The 20,443-nt window shown below is 38.7% G+C and overlaps 1 pseudogene; it reads left to right on the top strand.

The window, feature by feature from the left end:
- The first annotated feature begins 18,666 nt into the window (after positions 1–18,666).
- On the top strand, positions 18,667–20,362 carry LOC140247022 (uncharacterized; annotated as a pseudogene).
- The last annotated feature ends 81 nt before the right edge of the window (positions 20,363–20,443 follow it).

The following is a 20,443-nucleotide window of genomic DNA, read 5'->3' as shown; positions in this document are numbered from 1 at the left end:
GACCCATTTCAACTATTTTCAGTCCTCACGCAAAATCAGAATGTGCGACTTTTTGTTCGTTTTGTGATGCACGGTCACTTTTAGAAAAGTGAAATTTTGTTTTTTTCCCCTTTTTCGTTCTATTTTCCATTTTCTTCAAGCTTTGAACGATTATGATCCTGTAAGATCCATGATCATCGAAAAAAATGAAATAAGTTCGTTTTTATACGGGAATATAAGTGGTACAAGTTTTACCATCTACTGGACTATTGCACATACATCTGTACATATATTGATTACCTCATTATGCTTATTGTAATATTCAAGACACTTCCATCGTTTAAATGCAAACTGGTGTTATGGATGAATTCCCGGTCCAAGAAAACTCGTAAATTCGTATCTGTGTTTCGGGCACCCTGCGGTGAAATAAGCAACATATCGTCGGCTAAAAACTAATATGGCGTTATCAAATTATTTATTTTCATTGTGGTTGAGGGGGGCACTGAGTTATTGGTATCACGTTGGAGAAATTGATCTTACCTACATTATGGGGTCAATTTTACATTACTTTCATTTTTAGTGAAATGCTAAGATTGATAGCACAAGGGTGACATTCCATCCCATATTTTGGAATGAGGCTTGCATTTTTAATCTACCCACTTTTGTTCGATTAAACCTTTTCATGAAAATTGATTGTTTTGTTGTTACTTATGCTCAAATCTTCGTCTTCGTCCTTCTGGTTCTCAGCTGATGGTATATTCCGCTAATTCGCTGAATTACTATGGTAATTAAGCTCATAAAAATAATTGCTTAAGGTTACCAAGGTGGCAACCAAGCTTAGTTTACTTCAATACCCGTCTAAATACAAATCAACATAAATATACATTTTATAATATAATTATGATATCATCTAGACTATTGAACATGATGCTCAATGAACTAATATTGATATGCTAATTATGGTAATTATGTCACTTGCGACATTTCTTCTTACTCGCTAAAAAGATCGAGTAAAGATATTCACTCTTAAAGGAGTGCATACAAAAAAGAGTAAATTTAGAGTAAAATTGGAGTAAATTTTGAGTGAAAATGAATATTTTCACTCAAAATTCACACCAATTGCACTCTAAATTCAATATTTTCTGTCATTCACACTTCAAGAGTGAGTATTTTCACTCGATCTTTTTTAGAGAGTAGTTTGAAACTGGTATTATGACTTGGACATAAGAATCTTAGATGAGAATGAAATTACACTAAATGGGAATAAACAGATTGAATATTAGACCAAGTGCAATATTGACCAAGCGAGCTGCAGACCAAACAGTAATTAGAGAAATTGTCTATGGATCGAATGGAAAATTGAATAATGAAATTTAGACGAACTGCTGATAGACAAAAAGGTATCAGACGAAATGGCAAAAATACCATCTGATCATTAGACGTAACAGTAAGCCAAACTGGCAACTAACCCAAGAGAGGATTTGACCAAAAATTGCCATTAGAGCAAATGGATAGTGGAACAAATGGGTTTAATCCTAGCGTTGTTTGACAAACTGGGAAGTAAACAAGCTGATATTAGTCCAAATTACAAGATGCCCTCATACCTGCGTTTAGGATTTTTAGCATGAATGCTGATGTATTCTTGCTCGTTTACTTCCACCGTCACTTCTAAAACAACTACATCTACACATTTTAACATCACTGTGTTATCAATACTATTGTTTACTTTTATCAATCATCGTCTGTTCCCTTTAGGAATCGTTATGTATTGAAAGTATGAACTGCGGAGGGACTGTGTCTTGTTACTTGGCGGAGGGAATGGGTTCAAGCAGTAAACTATCCGTGGTAAAGATAATTAACTCACTATTTCAACCAGATTTCTACAAGATTCTCGCAGAGGCTTCTGGATGTCAGGTGAGTCGTCAACGAGACTTTTATTTCACAAGGCATTAACAAGACATTGGGGATATCACAGCTTTACAGAAATAAAATGAAAAGAAAATGAATAGCGTGATATTTGCGTATAATTACAAATGTGGATGGGACTACTAAGAAACGGTGCTTGCAAAATGTAGACCCACTACGGAATACAGACAAATTAAATACAGTTAAAAATTTCACAGAAAAGGTAAAGAACTATATGGAAAATAATGTGTACATGATATTATGTACGCATACATTAAGGTAATATGGCGGCTTTGTATAGTGTCCTGCACGCTATTTCTACCCCGACAAATTGCTGAATTTCTGCTGTTGATGACATCCTTGCGATCTTGGGAGTGTTCACATACCGGTAAAAAAGGTGACATTTTTCATTTGTTCAGTCTGTAATTTTACGAATCCATATTAACTGACGAATTCACTAGAGTTGTTGTTACGCGACAAACGTGTCTTCGGTGAAAACAGCTCGCCCAGTCCGACGTATTGCGTCTTGTGTTACTGTGGGAGCCAGTATTCGGGTCCAGTATGGAGCTGCGTGATCGCTCCGCCGGCGGCGCTGGCGGCAGTAGGGATAAAGCAAAGCCACGACATATGAGCGCAGGCAATGTAGCGGACGATTCTGACTTCGAATCATATGTCAGACAGGCACTTAGATCCATTTTAGATGGCCAGGAATCAATGAAGCAGTGTATCCAGGAACTTAAAACTACACAAGCTGAGCTGAAAGACTCGATTAACTTCGAAGCAGCAAGAACCGATGAAGTTGAGAAAAAAGTAAAGGCTCTCACAAAGAACATGTCTGCATGCATGAAAAAAATTGACAATCTGCAGGTCGTCAATAACAACCTAGAGCGTCACTCTCGCAGATGTAACCTGCTTCTCTGCAACCATGGCCCAGAGAAAAAGGATGAGATCCCTGCCGCAATAGTCAACAGTGTCTTGAAAGGCGAGCTAGGCATTGATGCAAAGGTGGAAGTAGCCCACAGAGTTGGAAAAAGAAGGAGTGATGGGGCTGCCAGACCTATCATCTTCAAAGTCGGCTCAATCGAGGTGAGAGATAGGATCCTACGGGCCAAAGGCAAACTTCGTGAGGCAAAGTCTCAGTTGTACATCACAGGCCTTGAAATAGGATTTTGGAGGGGCAAGGCCATTTAGAAAAGGGCACTTTTTCCAAGAGGCCAACCATGAAAGGGCACTTAGGTCAGTCAGAGGGGCACCAAGGCCACATTGAAAAGGGCATGTTGGGTGTTTTTCTAAAGGGTGATTTTTGCGACGTTGCAAGAATTTTATGTTTTTTTTTTCATATTCTAACAACAACCCCCCCCCAAAAAAAAAAAAAAAAACATAATATATATACAGTCAACCTCGCGTAAGTCGACATAATCGGGACTGAGCAAAACACGTCGACTTACGCGAATGTCGACTTACGCGTAAGTCGACATTTTGTCGACTTATAAATGAAAATTAATTTCCTCCGTACAGAGTAAGATTTGGATCACGGTGCGGATCGCTACCAATATATCTTACTCCTTTTGCCGCCAAAACATGCCTACTGACATGAGCAACAATAATGTTTTAGTTCATGCATAAATCTTGCGCGGGTTAGTAACGACAACGCACAATCCCCAAATCTCTAGAGAGATTTTGAGAAAGCGGGATCGGAAACCTAGGCCCGTTTCTAGACACTTAACGTTTTAAACTTGATTTGAAATATCAAAGGCAAATTCCCCAAAATGGAATTAAACTTTGCGATTTAAATTCAAGTGCGTTGCTGGGAAGATATGCGTGTGATTTCGCATGATTCTGTCGAGATTATTTTTCAGTGCCGAATGAGTTGAAATAGGTGTGATTTTCCTTCCCTAAGTCGCCGTATTTGTTCTGCTTAAATTTGTATTGCCATACTCTGGAAATGAATTGTTCTCGCGCTCCGATTCGCAACATTATAACTACCGCTCTGTACGGCGCGGGCCTGTCTGAAATAAGAAGAAGAAAAGTTTGTTCATCCGAAAACGACATCTTTAGGACTACTATAACCTTCGTAAAAACAAACCTCTTACCATTGTCGGACTAATTTAACTTTGGACTGAGATTTAAAACTTCGGCATAACAAACTTTAACAATAATTCGTTATCATTTTTTTTCATTGACATTTTGTGAAGCAGCATGCGTTTCGGTAGTTTGAAACGTGTAAATGTTGCGATGTCTTTCCTCTGCAAGTGCAGACTAAGTTCGGTCACGGCGAAAGTTCCGTTACGAAATAAAAAATAATGCGAGCCTTTTCAACAATAACGCACTTCCGTACATTTTTAAACGCAGTTTCTAGTTTCGGACAAGAACCGCAAGTCTTTTCTGCAACGCTCTTGCGTTTTAAAAACAGATTTGCATTTGATTTTTAGAGTTGCGTTTAAACGCAATTGAGTTTAAATTTCATACAATTTTCTAGTTTTGTGTTATTATCGAACGCAAGTCTTTTCAGCGTTCCGTGTGATTTGATGGACTTGTATTTGATTTTCAGAATTGCGTTTAATTTTTGATTTTGCTTACGATAAGTCTTTTAAACAATAACACACTTCCGTAGATGTTCAGAGATGCGTTTAAACGCAATTTCTTATAGTTTCGTACAAAAACCGCAAGTCTTCTCTGCAACGCTCTTACGTTTGAATACAGCGTTACGTGATTTGATGGGCTTGCATTTGATTTTTAGAGTTGCGTTTAAACGCAATTGAGTTTAAAAAAAGTTCCCTTCAATTTTCTAGTATCGTGTGATTATCAAACGCAAGTCTTTCAGCGTTCCGTGTGATTTGATGGACTTGCATTTGATTGTTAGTGTTGCGTTTAAACGCAATTGAGTTTAAGTTTCCTACAATTTTATAGTTTCGTGTGATTATCAAACGCAAGTCTTTTCAGCGTGCCATGTGTTTTGATGGACTTGCATTTGATTTTCAGAGTTGCGTTTAAACGCGAGTTAAAAAAAAAGTTCTCTACAATTTGCATACAGTTGCATTTAATTTGTAATTTTGTTTACGAAATAAAAAATAATGCAAGTCTTTTAAACAATAACACACTTCCGTAGATGTTTAGAGATGCGTTTAAACACAGTTTCTTATAGTTTCGTACAAAAACCGCAAGTCTTCTCTGCAACGCACTTGCGTTTAAGTACAGCGTTCCGTGCGATTTGATGGACTTGAATTTGATTTTTAGTGTTGCGTTTAAACGCAATTGAGTTTAAGTTTCCTACAATTTTCTAGTTTCGTGTGATTATCAAACGCAAGTCTTTTCAGCGTGCCATGTGTTTTGATGGACTTGCATTTGATTTTCAGAGTTGCGTTTAAACGCGAGTTAAAAAAAAAAGTTCTCTACAATTTGCATACAGTTGCATTTAATTTGTAATTTTGTTTACGAAATAAAAAATAATGCAAGTCTTTTAAACAATAACACACTTCCGTAGATGTTTAGAGATGCGTTTAAACACAGTTTCTTATAGTTTCGTACAAAAACCGCAAGTCTTCTCTGCAACGCACTTGCGTTTAAGTACAGCGTTCCGTGCGATTTGATGGACTTGAATTTGATTTTTAGTGTTGCGTTTAAACGCAATTGAGTTTAAGTTTCCTACAATTTTCTAGTTTCGTGTGATTATCAAACGCAAGTCTTTTCAGCGTGCCATGTGTTTTGATGGACTTGCATTTGATTTTCAGAGTTGCGTTTAATTTTTAATTTTGCTTACGAAATGAAAAAAATAATGCAAGTCTTTTCAACAATAAGGCACTTCCGTCATTTCCGTATAATAGATGTATAGAGATTTATTTAAACGCAGTTTCTAGTTTCGTACAAAAACCGCAAGTCTTCTCTGCAACGCTCTTGCGTTTAAATACAAGTGTACATCGTTGCGTGTGATTTGATGGACTTGCATTTGATTTTTAGAGTTGCGTTTAAACGCAATTGAGTTTCAGGTTCGTAACAATTATTTTCTAGTTTCATATGATTATCAAACGCAAGTCTTTTCAGCAACGCAATTGCGTTTAAATGCAAAAGTTGCGTGTGATTTGATATCACCTGCATTTGATTTCTTGAGTTGCATCATTAGTTGCATTGTAATAAATCTTTTTAGAAAGGGCCCTGGTTTCAATACCGCTTCGGAATAATCAACGTTAGAATAATTCTTATTCGGATTTACAAAAACAGGATGAGGGGGCACATACCCCCCCCCCCCATACTTTTTGGGGCACCATCAAAATGTGCCCCCTTTTCTGGAATATGCCCCTTTTTAGGAGAATGGGACCGATTTTGCACGACTAGAAAGGGCAACTGAAAGTACTAAAGGGGGGCACACTTTTTCCTAAGGGGCAGTTTTAAGAACAAAAAGGGCACTTTGATGAACAAAAAGGGCACTTTGATGAACAAAAAGGGCACTTTGAGGAACAAAAAGGGCACTTTGAGGAACGAAAAGGGCACTTTGAGGAACAAAAAGGGCACTTTGAGGAACAAAAAGGGCACTTTGAGGAACGAAAAGGGCACTTTGAGGAACGAAAAGGGCACTTTGAGGAACGAAAAGGGCACTTTGAGGAACGAAAAGGGCACTTTGAGGAACAAAAAGGGCACTTTGAGGAACAAAAAGGGCACTTTGAGGAACAAAAAGGGCACTTTGAGGAACAAAAAGGGCACTTTGAGGAACAAAAAGGGCACTTTGAGGAACAAAAAGGGCACTTTGAGGAACAAAAGGGCACTTTGAGGAACAAAAAGGGCACTTTGAGGAACAAAAAGGGCACTTAGAGGAACACTTTCAACTAACCAGCCAACCCGTGTTCACATACAGTGTTACGGGGGTGGGGGTTCTGCACAATTTTTTTTTTAACATTTTATTTCACTTTTTTTCGCATGCGTGCCCTCGATTACATTTACTTTGAGCATGCGGGCATGAATGCAGAGCGAGAGAGATGGCAATTCTCGCAGCCGTCCGACATGCCTGGCACATGGCTTGCGACCACTTGCTCCAGACGATTTAATGGCCGCATTCCCCACAGTAACACACGCATGCACATATTGCACTCACCCAACGCGCTCAACCGGTGATTGCGACACTCGACGTACAGACACCATCAACGTACTTCCGTACGTACGCGCGAGCACACTACGAATAGGACCACTACCTAGCTAGTAACTCTATGCAATGTCCTCTGCGCTGCGGAGGCAGTCGGAACGGTCAAAGCCGGTAGGCCGTACCGTACGTGTTATAGGTACAAGTGTACGTACACGTCGTCTCGTTGAGTTTGAATCAGATATATTGGGACGCGAGTGAACTGAACAAAAGGTATGATATTTGAGATGAGGAAATTTGTTGAAGCTTATTGAAGTGTAGACTTTGAGAAAGGGCATATTATACGTCATAAACAAGAACTTTCATTCTAAAAGGGCACCACGGCCACAAGAAAAAGGGCACATTTTTTTTTGGCCGTAACTTTGATCACGGAAGAAAGGGCATTGCGGCCAACGAGAGGGGCACCGACGGCCATGGCCGTCGGTGGCCGTCGGTTAATTCGAGGCCTGACATCAAGCAGGATGAGACCTTGGCTGATCGTAAAGCGAAGCAGCAACTGAAGTCTGTAGCTTCTGAGGCCTTCAAAGCAGGAAAGAAAACGTTCTTCCGGCACGACAAACTTTTCATTGACGGAGTAGAATACAAGAAGCCAAACGCTGGCCCCCAAGCGGAAGTGGAAGGAGCCACCAAGGAGATAGCGTAGGATAGCGATGGCTCTTGTCAGTTAAACATCGGCTGCTGGAATGTTGGTGGTTGGTCTGATTCATGTTCTTTGAGAAAAACTATTTTAGCGAAGTGTGATTTTGATATTATTTGTTTGGTGGAAACTCATCTTGTTGAAAGTCAAACAATTCAAGTTAGCAACTACATTTGGTTTGGGCATAACCGGTTACAATTGCACAAAAATGCAAGGAAAGGATCTGGAGGAGTCGGCTGCTTGATACATCGTCGTGTGCTTCAGTATTACTCTGTTAAATGTTTGGAGAAATTATATGAGGGGATATTATGGCTGCAGCTGAAAGACAAGCAAGGAAAGGATATGTTTTATATATGCGTCTGTTACTTACCCCCAGAAAACTCAAGCAGAGGGGGACATGGTGAAGAATTTTTTGATAAGCTACTTTCTGGAGTATACAAATATAAAGATTGCGGTAAAATTCAAATCTGTGGAGATTTTAATGCGAGAACTGGAGATTTATCAGATATTATTGAAGGCATAGATTGCATTAGACAAAGAAAGACTATTGACTTTGAAACAAACTCTCAAGGAAGATCATTTATGGATTTTTGTGTTTCGTCAAATTTGTGCTGCCTAAATGGTAGATATACAAATGATAATTTTACTTGTGTATCTTATAAAGGAAGGTCAGTTGTGGATTACTGTATCGTACCCTACCATGATTTGAACCTATACTCCAATTTTTATGTTCTGCTCGTTGCAGAGTTAATTGACAAACATTCTATTCCAGTGTTAAGTTCAATTCCTGACCATTCTATTCTATGCTGGTCACTCGACAGAAATCCTTCAGGTGATAGAGCCAAATCCACAGAGCCTGTTAATTTTAGTCCTCAAAATCTGTCTAAACTGTATCATTTAAATGATATAAATGATAGATTTATGTGTGATGAGGAAAGTAAAAATGCAATAGATTCTCTTTTTAGAAGATTAGCAGATGGTGCACCATCACAAGAGCATTTGGATGAAGTATATGGTGAATTTGAAAAAGTTCTGCAAAATGCAGTACACAGGCATTGTAGGAAAAAGAAAACCAATAGACCTGTAAAAGGTCTCCCTCACACTCCTAAAGCATGGTGGGATGAAAATCTCCAATCTCTGTGGAATAGAGTGAAATGTAAACAAAGAGAATGGTTGAAATGTAAAAATGCTTATGATAGAAAGATGAAGTTTGATGATTATAAAGTTGTACATAGAATTTTTGATAAAGCTGTACGTCAAGCAAAAAGAGCATATCAGCATAGAAAAATTAATGCACTGGATGCTATGGTTAATAAAGACTCTAGTACTTTTTGGAAGGAGATAGGGAAGATTGGCTCAGATGAAAGTAACAGGTGTCATAAAATTCCTATGGAGGTAGTCAATAGTGATGGAGAAATAACTGAGAATTTTGATATTGTATTGAGTAAATGGCAAAATGATTTCTCCTCTCTTTTTACAGATAATGATGCTGGTTTTGACGATGTTTTTCTGTTTGGTATAAAAAAGAAATTATTGGAGTTGGAATTAAATGTTCAGGAAATTGATTCACGGGGAGATGATCTGAATCATCCTATTGGTTTATCAGAGGTAACTTCAGCAGTAAACAGAGCAAAATTAGATAAAGCAGCAGGAATAGATGGCTTTATTGCTGAGGTAGTAAAAAATAAAGTTTCTATTCAGTTCCTGCATGCTTTATACTCTTTTTGTTTTGAACATGGTATTTCCCCTCAGATATGGCAAAAAGGTATTATTCATCCAATTCTTAAACCTGGTATGGATGAACGTGAACCTTTAAGTTACAGAGGTATCACATTGATATCTGTGATTTGTAAGATTTATTGTGATATCTTAAAAGAAAGATTGATTAATTTCCTTGAAAAAGAATGTGTTATTAATGAGGAACAGAACGGGTTCCGAAAGAAAAGGAGTTGTCTTGAGCATTTATATAGCCTTTATTCTATCATTGAAAACAGAAAGCTGTGTAAAAAAGATACTTTTGTTTGCTTTATTGATGCAAAAAAAGCATTTGACCGTGTTAACAGGATTTTGTTATGGTACAAGCTGAGGTCTATTGGTGTTCATGGCAAGTTGTATAACTCCATAAAGGCTCTTTATCAAGATACCAAATGTACTGTAAATGTGAATGGTAACTTTACTGATTTTTTTTTAATGTAGATCTAGGGGTAAAACAAGGTTGTCTTTTGTCCCCAGTCCTGTTTAATATTTTCATTAATGATATAGTTGATTGTGTGAGGCTGTGTAACAGAGGTATCCAGGTGTTAGATACAAACATTGATATGCTTATGTATGCAGATGACATTGTGGTAATTGCTGACAATGAAAGTGATCTTCAGTTGAAGCTTGATAGTATATGTTTGTGGGCTCAGAAGTGGAGGATCGAATTTAATACTTTAAAAACTCAAATTGTACATTTCAGGAGAAAAGCCCAAGCGAAAACCACATCTTTATTTCATTGTAATGGTCAAAAGCTTGATATTGTTGACTCATATAAATATCTTGGATTGTGGTTTGATGAATTTTTAAGTTTACAAAAAGGAACCAAGATATTGGCTCAATCTGCAACTAGAGCCCTTGGAGTGGTTATTAGTAAATTTAAATTGATCGGTGGTTCTCTGTTTATGACGTATAAAAAATTGTATGATGCTATGATTTTGCCCATATTGCAATATGCAAGCGGTATTTGGGGCTTAGAAGAATATTCAGCCATTAATAGTGTTTTTTATAGAGCATGTCGTTTCTACCTTGGAGTGGGGAAATATACCCCTAATGATGCAGTTATGGGTGATATGGGTTGGGATCCCCCTTTTTATTATCAGTGTCAATCAATTGCTAGGCTTTGGTGTAACCTGAGTAAGTATACTAGTGACCGTTACCCTGGAAAAATTTTCTAGTGGTCAAAGTCCCTGGCAAATAATGGTATTAAGAATTGGTGTTATAAGGTTAAACAATTATTTGCAAAATTGCAGTGTATGCATGTTGAACCATTGGCTGAGCTTGTTAGTACACATAATTTTGTGAGCACCGTATCCAAAGCATGTAAATTATTTGTTGAAAATAAGTGGAAATGTTCACTGTTTGATGATAAAAGGAGAGTTCCCCAATCCAGAAACAAACTCAGAACATATCGTAATTTTAAACATTCTATGAATACTTCTAATTATGTTATGCAGTGTCAGAATAGATCTAACAGGCGAGCATTAGCTCTGTTTAGAAGTGGTTGTGCCCCTATTGCCCTTGAAACCGGACGTTATAAAAATGTCCCACACGATGAAAGATTTTGTATAATCTGTAATTCTGGTGATGTAGAAGACGAGTTTCATTGTTTTATGATTTGTTCGGCATATGATGATTTCAGATCACAATTATTCAGTATTATAACAGAAAGAGATCCCACCTTCCCTCAGTTACCTATTTACCAACAATTCCTTTTTTTAATGTCATCAGAGTCACTGTGCTGTCAAGTAGCCAGTTTTGCCAACCTTATTTTAACGTGCCGTAACAATTTATTATATTCCCACAGCTGAATATCTCTTTTATGTATTATTTAGCCCACCATTTTCTCTCTTTTGTTATGTTAAATTATTTTTTATTGTCTGTATGTCCTACATGATTCATTTGTATATTTTGTATTATATATAATGTTTGATGTACACATGTATCACTCATAGGCCTTTTTAGGCCGGCCGTCCGTGTGACGGGTGTGATTTTTAAAGAATAAACACAAACACACACACAAACACATACAGGCTCAATTATGAGCCGGCGTATGGATGTACATAAAGGTCACATTAGAACAAAGTGCTTACCGTATGCATTTTGTGCTATAAGCATTATGCATGAAACAGAATATTATCGGCCGAGTATACGTTTTGAAAATACTTCTTGAAAAAAAAAAAAAAAAAAACCTTCCTTAAACTTCACAGATATTTATCTACTATGAAACCAAGTTTTGATACCTGTACGAAACATTTTTTTAAGCTTATAGCTATTAAAGCTTTGAGCTTATTTCAATGAATTATCGAAAAAAAAAATCAAAGCTTAGGTCCACTAAGCATAAAAACAATTCCTGTTGCCGAAACTAGTTCTATTTTTAGGAAGATGGGAATCATTCGCAATCGTTGTTGAGTAATCATATATATGCCTTTAATCTTTTGGGACATTTCCTTCATTGTACCAGAGGTATAGCGTTAGTTTCTAGATTGTACATAAAACAACCCAGCCGAAGTCGCTATAAATCAGTACTCGTAAGAATACCATTTTTCTGATAAGGGATCAGTATAAAAGCGGTACAATGTGTTTTGCATACTAGTGGCATTACACTTTTCTGCAACGAAAGTACTCTGTATTATATTCGTTGGCGCTTCATTTCACCATGCCATTACGTCAATATTGGGGTGAGGTAAACACAACATATGAAATACTGACTTGGGGCGAATCCTTTAACATGATTAATAATCATTTCTTGAAACTACCTTGTACATGTTATCAATATGATAACTCCGACTTAGCTTATTGTCAACTGGAATACCTAAAATCGTGTGGTATTGACTTCCTTAATAACAAAGTTGTCAAATAGCTTTTTGTCCAGCTGAGATACCGAGTTACCAAGTAACATACTTAAAGAGTATCCTTCGTTTTTTACCCAATTTGTCATAATTACAACTTCAAAATTTAAAACTATTACTAACTTATTAGGATCATTATAAGTACAGAATAAATTTGAATTATCGGCAAAGAGGATAAAAGAGAGAACGCTAGATTTTATACCTTTCCTTTTCTCCTCTGCAGATACGAAAATTTTATTTGGGATTGGAGAGAGGTATGGTTTTAGAGCCAGCAGCAGCAGCAAACATTGCTAAATTCATGTGTCGTTTACCTAATCTTGAACTTGCCGATATCAAATGCTATGAGATGCCTATGATGTTCTTGACGACGATTGCCTCACATGTCACACGCGGTGATGTAAGTATCATACATTGCACCTGGTTTAATTCTTATAATGCATTTATATTATATATATATATATATATATATATATATATATACATCAATTTTGTATTCTATTGCATTCGTCCAGCTTTTGTGAAGACAGCATTTTCTGATATCCGTCCATCTGTATAAAAAAAAAAAAAAACTGAAAGCATGTCCTCTCTTATGATAATACCTGATGCACTAGTATGATAGGAAATCAAAAGACCAGAAACAATCATTGCATTCACATACACATACACACACACACACACGCACACACACATAAACACATGACATTTACTCTCTGTTACTTCGTTCATGAGTAAATCCTGGTTCACACGAGGAAAGTTTGTCTAAACAAATCATTTAGACAAATTCCCAGACCGCATGGTGCCATGAAGCATTTTGTCTTAGAGTAATAAAAATTGATTTGAACTGATATGAAATATGAGTGCATTCATTTCACTTCGCTCATCATGATACAGGTGAAAGTGGATGCCATTACCTTCAATGAGAAGCCTTTACGCGAGTCACTCACTGACCTTCATTGCGACCCGCAGGTATACATGTTGGTATTTTTAATTATGAATAATTTCTGTATACTATAGCCTTATAGATGAGATAGCATAAGCTGAATGAACAGTCACATAGAACGAACTGAAAAGAAAAAGAACAGATGCTGTCACCTTAACGTTTTTTTTTCTTGTGTGTGTGTGGGTGTGTGTGTGTGTGTGTGTCATGGTCCATGGTGTAAATCCCATGTGTGCCACAATTTTATTATTCTGAGACTGCACTATAGTTATGCTTTTGGGGAAACATTCTGTTTTCCAAACTTACGTTACTTTAATGATTTTTGTTATCCTGGGTATGTAATGAGCAAAGTTGAGCACAAAATGCCAAGCTTTACTTTTATGTATATTGTACGACAAATCCATGACCTTTTTTTCCCCTTTGTAATGGCCAGAAGCAACGTTATTGTAGTGGCATGACTTTTCACATAAAACAGAGACAGAAACTTAGAAGCTCCTTGTAAATCCAGTAGAGAACACCACTGTTTAGTTAATCGCCACATTGAATGCAAGCTACATGTGACAGGAATGGAATCGTGAGAAACGCTTCCATTTTACCTTGGCGTTTAGCGATTTATCAATTGGTTTGGGTAGCTTTGTGGGTGTGAGAAGATTACACAAACTTGGCACCACATTATGATGGGCCATAAGTGTCGAAATTCAACACAACCATACAACTATACAGCCTTGAAATGGACGTCAGGTTTTAACCAATAAGAACGCAAGAAAACCATACAACTATGCAAATGTGAAGCCCTATTATGCCTGTGTGGTTGTCACTCGTACGGGCCGAAGTGCCATTAAAGTATGGTGAACAAGAATAAGAAAAAGGACGATATTCATAAACAGGGTGATTTATACATTTCTGGAAAGCTTAAGTCTCCAGGAATATGAATAATTTACTTTCATAATTTAAAAACGTCCTTAGAACAATAGAGAGATGGTGATTTGAGACCCTTTTTAGACCACCAGAACCCGATCTGACGGCAAAATTTTGGTGACCAAAATTATGACGTCATGAAATGTGCGCTGTGCTACCACTCCATCCACACAGTTGACTCCGTCTATGGAGGGCCGTTGCGGACGTGGTTCGTTTGGGGCATACGTATGGAGAGGCAGTGTGCCCGTTTCCCTGTATGCCCCAAACGAGTTGTGTCGCGGCGGCCTTCCATATCCGTCGCCTCTCCCTCGCTGCTTCTACCACTCCAACTTTGCCACTGTCACTATCAGTGTCCTCAGTGTCATCACTCAATTCACTCTCGATGTCAAACTCAAAGTATTTCCGTACAATATAATGTAAAAATTGGACGTTTTAATGTCTCAGCCGAGAAAGCAGAGGCGACTAAAGACAGGCCAGATATTGCATCCGCTCACCAAGAAATACATGCTTTATGAATGACGGACCTCAATGTCCCGCTGCACTCGTAAAGGGTTTTGTCCATTTCGTGACGTCATATGTGACCCGCTACAACAAAAGGATCCTAAAGTCGCTGCCGGCCGAGCCGAGAAAATCGAGTTTGAATTCACATCATCAAAATTGGTCAAAACAATCGGATTTCTGTGGGTTTTTTTTTTTGCATAATTTTGTAGTTTAATGTTTTGTCCATCATCTGCCGAAATTTCAAAGCTAAATGATCAACGGAAAGGCAAAAAATCAGTGTTTTTCTGGGTAATGAATTTTCTGACTTTCAATGTAAAAGAAACATGTCCCTAGATTTGGATTTAGCACCGCAGCTAGACTCCGCCCCTAGCAACGAGGGAGTGATCTTATTGGTCAGTGCGTGGCATCCTGATTACCGATTGGTCGTACATGGACCGCTGGCACTAAGCTTGAATGAACATGGCGGAGGTCGCTAGGAGCATGCCTTCTATTGAAAAAAAAAAAAGAACTAAAAAAAAAAAACTGTCTCGCCTCCCCTTGACCATGTTAGCGTCGGTAGGACAATTTTAAAGGCGTTTTTCTCGAAACTCTGATTTCCTCAACCACTTGACATGCGCTGATAAAATCATCGATATCTCCGCAACCAAGTATTTTTATGAGTTGTGCTTTGTACGAGAGGAAAGTAGAAGAGTATGGGAATATTTTGTCATGCCATTTTTAGAAAATTTCCTCTACTCTTCGGGTTCGAAAAAGACGGCTGTTCCGGAGCGAATATCGGTGAAGCAAATCAGTCAGTTTTAACTCGCGATTTCTCAGTGGCGCGAATATCTTTTAAAGGCATATAATCGTGGCGAGTGGTTTGTGCGGCACGGAGACGAACGCAACACTCTGCCTCCCCCATTCTGTTTCAAATGGAGTGACCAGGAATAAGAATATCGCTGGCTCAATGGGTCAGCGATCAACACTCTAGACTACAAGGCCCGTATTCAGCCCGTATTCTACTGTAGACCAAGGTTTAAACCCATTTTAGACTCACATATGTGACCCTGCACCTCAAAACAAACAAAAAGTCGCCAGACATGAATTTTTAGATAAGACCATATTCTGAATGAACAGACTTTAAGCTTTAAAATGATGTATAACTCAAATCAAATGGACTCTCCTAACCTATCTAAATATTGGAAAGAAAGCAAAAACTCAGGAAAAGTGTGAACTGAGAAAAGAGGCTCTGAAGTACAGTGTCTATTCAAGCGCTTAATCTTTACCAAACCGTGCTGGCTGTGCGATGAATGGAACAAAAAACTGGAAGTAAACCACCATAGTAATAACAATGAAGGGATTATCAGATTGGACTGAAATTAAGCATGCCTCATTAACATTCTCTCCATAATTAATGCCAACTTTCAAAGCAGTAGCACTATCCTTTCAAAAGTTATTAGAGTTGAAAGTGAAGAGTGTGGACAGAATTGAAAAAAGGGATTCTAAAGACACACCTAATCACACCATTCTACCAAAAATGTTCGAGATAAACTGCTAAAAAAAAAAAAAAAAAAAAAAAACCACACACTTTCCTGCCCGTGTTATGATACCAAATTTAGCATAATGTGAAAGAAGACCCGCTCTTTCAGATAATATGAAAAAGTCAAGTTCGGCTAGGTTGACCCATTTCACTTATTTTCAGTCCTCACGCAAAATCAGTGTGTGCGACTTTATGTTCGTTTTGAGGTGCACGGTCACATATGGTTTAGCTAGACCCGAGGTTTAATTTTGTATTCCGCCAGCGAGGTTTAGTTAAAACCAAGTCTACTTCCGGTTTAAATTAAACCCGAAATAGTCTTGGGTCAAGCCACCATGGTGCCCTCTGTGGAAGACGAAACTCTCCCTCTCTGAGTACTTTTCGCTCCACACATCTACTTAAATTTATTATTGGCAATGTATTAGCCACATGAATGTGACTTTCGTGGATTGTGAATAGTTTTTTACGGGTATTTATGCCGAATAAAGTCATGCTGATGTTTTGCTTGCGACTACTCGTAAAGCACTGTACATTAGTACCGGTATACGGTTTCCTGTACGTGTACGTGTGCGGCGCACATCACAGGATACATGTGTAAGCGTAGCACTACCCTGGCTAGCTAGCTTTGAATGCTCAGTACCAGTTGAGCCATCGCGCCTCGCCGGCCGGCGTGCCAGCAACCGTGCCGCCGTGGCGGCACGGTTGCTGTGTGCACTCGATGGGACATGGCTGTTTATGTCGATCGAATCGTTAATTCGGAATGGATTGGCGATTGATCAAACCAGGACCTTGAGGTAGGAAATTGAATAAAAGCTTTTCTCTTTAAGGCGTGCACTCAAGCATCCGAAAGATTGTCAGTTGATAAAAATGGAAACCATTCGAAAATTTAGAAACACGCATATAATTCCAATCCTGTCTCGATATTAGAAAACTGTACAGACCCTGTAACGTTACTCTGTAGATTTTACCTACCACACTAACCTAACTTTAGATCTAACGTTAGTCCTAACGTTACAATTGTAGTCTAACTTTAGCTATTCGAATAGGTCCTACGATCTAGGTTCTCGATCTAGTCTATGCCTACGTCAGATCGACCTCAGCCTCTAGAATCCACCGTGATTTACCCTCTAACTTGTTAAACCCCCTAACGTTACTTATTACATTGAGTTCTTGGTCTAGTCTTCAGGTTATTTTCATCGTAAGGTTTAAACTAACGTTATACGTGTATTAGTACAGGTAGTACTAGGTAGTATTTCTAGATATCGAGTCTCTTCTAAGTGTACAACTTCAAGTAGAAGTAGACCTAGTCAAAGGCGTATCTAGTGTGTAGGCCTAGCTGTTGTATCCAGCCAGCCACTCGTTTTGTGCTATGACTGTACATCACACGCCCAGTGTGCTGGTACCCGTACCAGTCATCGTTAGACTCAAATTAAACTCGAAATAAAAATCCTCCTGGGTAGGTTTAATTTAAACCACATTTAGACTACAGTAGTGCTGGACCTAGTAGAATACGAATTAAACCTGAGTTAAAACCTGGGTCTAAATTGGGGGTCAAACCCATGTTTAAACCCCCACACCCACTTTTAGACCCAGGCGTGGGTTTAAACTCGGTCTAAGTTTTTAGCAGAATACGGGCCCAAGGGTTCTGTGCTACAAATCTCCTGACCCAAAGTGGCTGTCCGAGCGAGCCATGAGAGCTTACGAATGGACGCACACTCTCAGTGCGCATGCGCATGAAGAGAGGCAAAAAGAGCCACGCGTCTTCTGGCCTCTCTCCTCCAATCACCGCAGCTCGCGGTAACAATGTTTGTGCATGATGCGTACACACACACGCACACACACACACGTGTCTCAGTGGCAGCATTGTCCCACACGTTTAAAGGGCGGGTCTTTTAGGGTGAACATCGGGGCTACAAAGACTCTATACAGGTCCACTAACACGATTTCGACATTTTTAGATTTTAAAAAGTAACCAGTAGTCAGAAATCGCTCTAAAACCACCCAAATGTGGGAACGCCCCCTAAAATTGTCCGCTGATTGGCTAGTGCGATTTGACGTACCAACAGGAAGCCCCCCGCGAAGGCAAGAAGTTCTCACCATTGCCCTAGCGTGTCAATGATAGATAGATTTTCTACTTTTGAATCACAAAATACACAATTATTGCAAGTAGCACATCCCAAGAAAGGATTTAAATATGTTGTTTATATATTCCAGAAGCGACTTAATGGCGACTCGGACATTTTTCGAGTATTTTACCTATAATAATTTGTCATTTCGGATCATGTTTACATTTTGGAAAAAACTAAACATTTCCTTCAGGAAACAAGACAAGTAGGCGTGTGTGACAGCCTCTTAACTGCTGAATGTACATTGCAACTGCTGAGTGCGTGTGCAGGTCGTAACGACATATTGTTACGGGAGACTGGTTAACAGTCTAAATTTATATCGATATCTCGATCCAAGGTAGGTAGCTGTTAGAATGTTATATCGATCGTGAGTATCTTATAGCGCTAGCGCTCGCCTCAGCTCAGCTCTAGCTAGCAGCTCTGTCGCTGACCTGTGTAGCTTAGTTCTAAGATACGTGTGAATAAATGATGGATTCAGACGACGAGATCGAGTCGCCCATTTCATGCCCCGCTACCGTTTCGAGTGAGTCAGAGAGGGAGTCAGAGTCGGATGTCGAGCGAGATGGTGAGGACGAAGATCCCCGATCAAGCAGGAGAAGCAGCCGTTGGCGTTGGTCGGCCTCAACAGCGATTGGTTTTACTCCCGTATAGTATGAACCAGACGCTGCACCTCCCGCCCCCGGAGCAGTCGGCGGTGAGGAAGCTCAGGGGACGGGGTGATGACAACGAGCCCGCAAGATTGGGGAATAACAATTGGTAATTATCTACTTGAGAGTCTATATTCTATATAACCTTAGTAACTCACTTATTTTAGTAGTATATCTATAGGCCAGAAAAAAGTATAAGTCACAAATGTTGGAAGTACAAAACTGCTGCTTGTAAGTTGTAATAATACTCTAGACTCTCTACAACGTACAAGTTTTTACCAATGCCACAGTTAGTTACTGCTTATTGACTTACTGCTATTTGGAATGTGTGGACAAGACAGTAAAGTCACTAAAGACTAAAGTACTGAAGAGGCTGGTGTAGATGTAAATCTCTGTGGCAATAGTTGGCATGTTGAACTTGAAGGATTGGTCTCAATTTATCATTGTGTGGCAGCTCAGTACTACGTGACTAAAACTAATTAAGTTACACAACAAGTAAACCTGAATTTACCTGTATTTCTTTCTTCAGGTGCCAATGTGGGAACTGTGTGCCAATGCCTACAACACGGGAGTCATTGTGCTGTCACAAGGCTGACCCGGTCTTAGAGGAGGTCGAGCAGTACAACGACCGGCTGACATGCAGATGCTCAAATAAACTGTATAACAGCACACCCAGGATTTTCCACCGTTTGCCTTGGTGAATGGGTGTTGGAAGCTGCTTATCACCAATATGCTCAACAGTATGGAGAAGGTGCCAGAACGGATGCCACAGATAATGAGTGAGTTTGTTTGTCAAATTTTTCAATTTTTCTTCTGAAATAATGCAAATTTGCCATTTTATATTCCCTTGACAATATGCTGTTTATACTGCCAATTTGCAATTGCACCCATCAAAAGAATGCAATATCTAATTCACCATGTGTGATTTCAGTCCTGCACTCCAGTAATTTATTCAAATATATTGGACCTGTCTTCATAGATAATGCAAAAGTACATGTAGCCTTGTAGGATATATTTGTATAACCTTTTCATTTTTTATTTCTTGAGTGCATAGGGACATTGTCACTTTGTGTTATGCGCTGTATAAGCACTGTCAATTATTACATTATTATTATTATTATTATTATTATTTTATGCTGCCATTATACAGTTGTACCAGGTATCCAAAATAATGACTACCATACTCCATGGGTCCCATTCACATTGTCTAATTTAAATCCTATTCTCAAGATAAATTTCTACATGAACACATGATGTCATATAAAAGGATTATCAAATTTTTCTCCTTTTGCATTCCATTTCGTTTCACTTTTGTTTCTATATCAGGTGATCAAGACATGTTGCATACACCGGCAACTGGTGAGATGATGCTGGAAATTTGTGGGCCAAAATGTGAGAGTCCTACTGCCATCGTCTGCTGTGAGGAAAATGTGATAAACTTATCCATCAGAAAGAGTGACATGTTTTCATTTTGCATAGGCTGTAATAAGACTGTATATGCAGCACTGATATTGGGTGTAGAATGTGACTTGTCACATT

Source organism: Diadema setosum, chromosome 3, assembly GCF_964275005.1.
Source record: "Diadema setosum chromosome 3, eeDiaSeto1, whole genome shotgun sequence".
Taxonomy (NCBI): Eukaryota; Metazoa; Echinodermata; class Echinoidea; order Diadematoida; family Diadematidae; genus Diadema; species Diadema setosum.
Note: the sequence above shows the minus strand (reverse complement) of the source record. Positions and strands in the feature narration are given on the sequence as shown.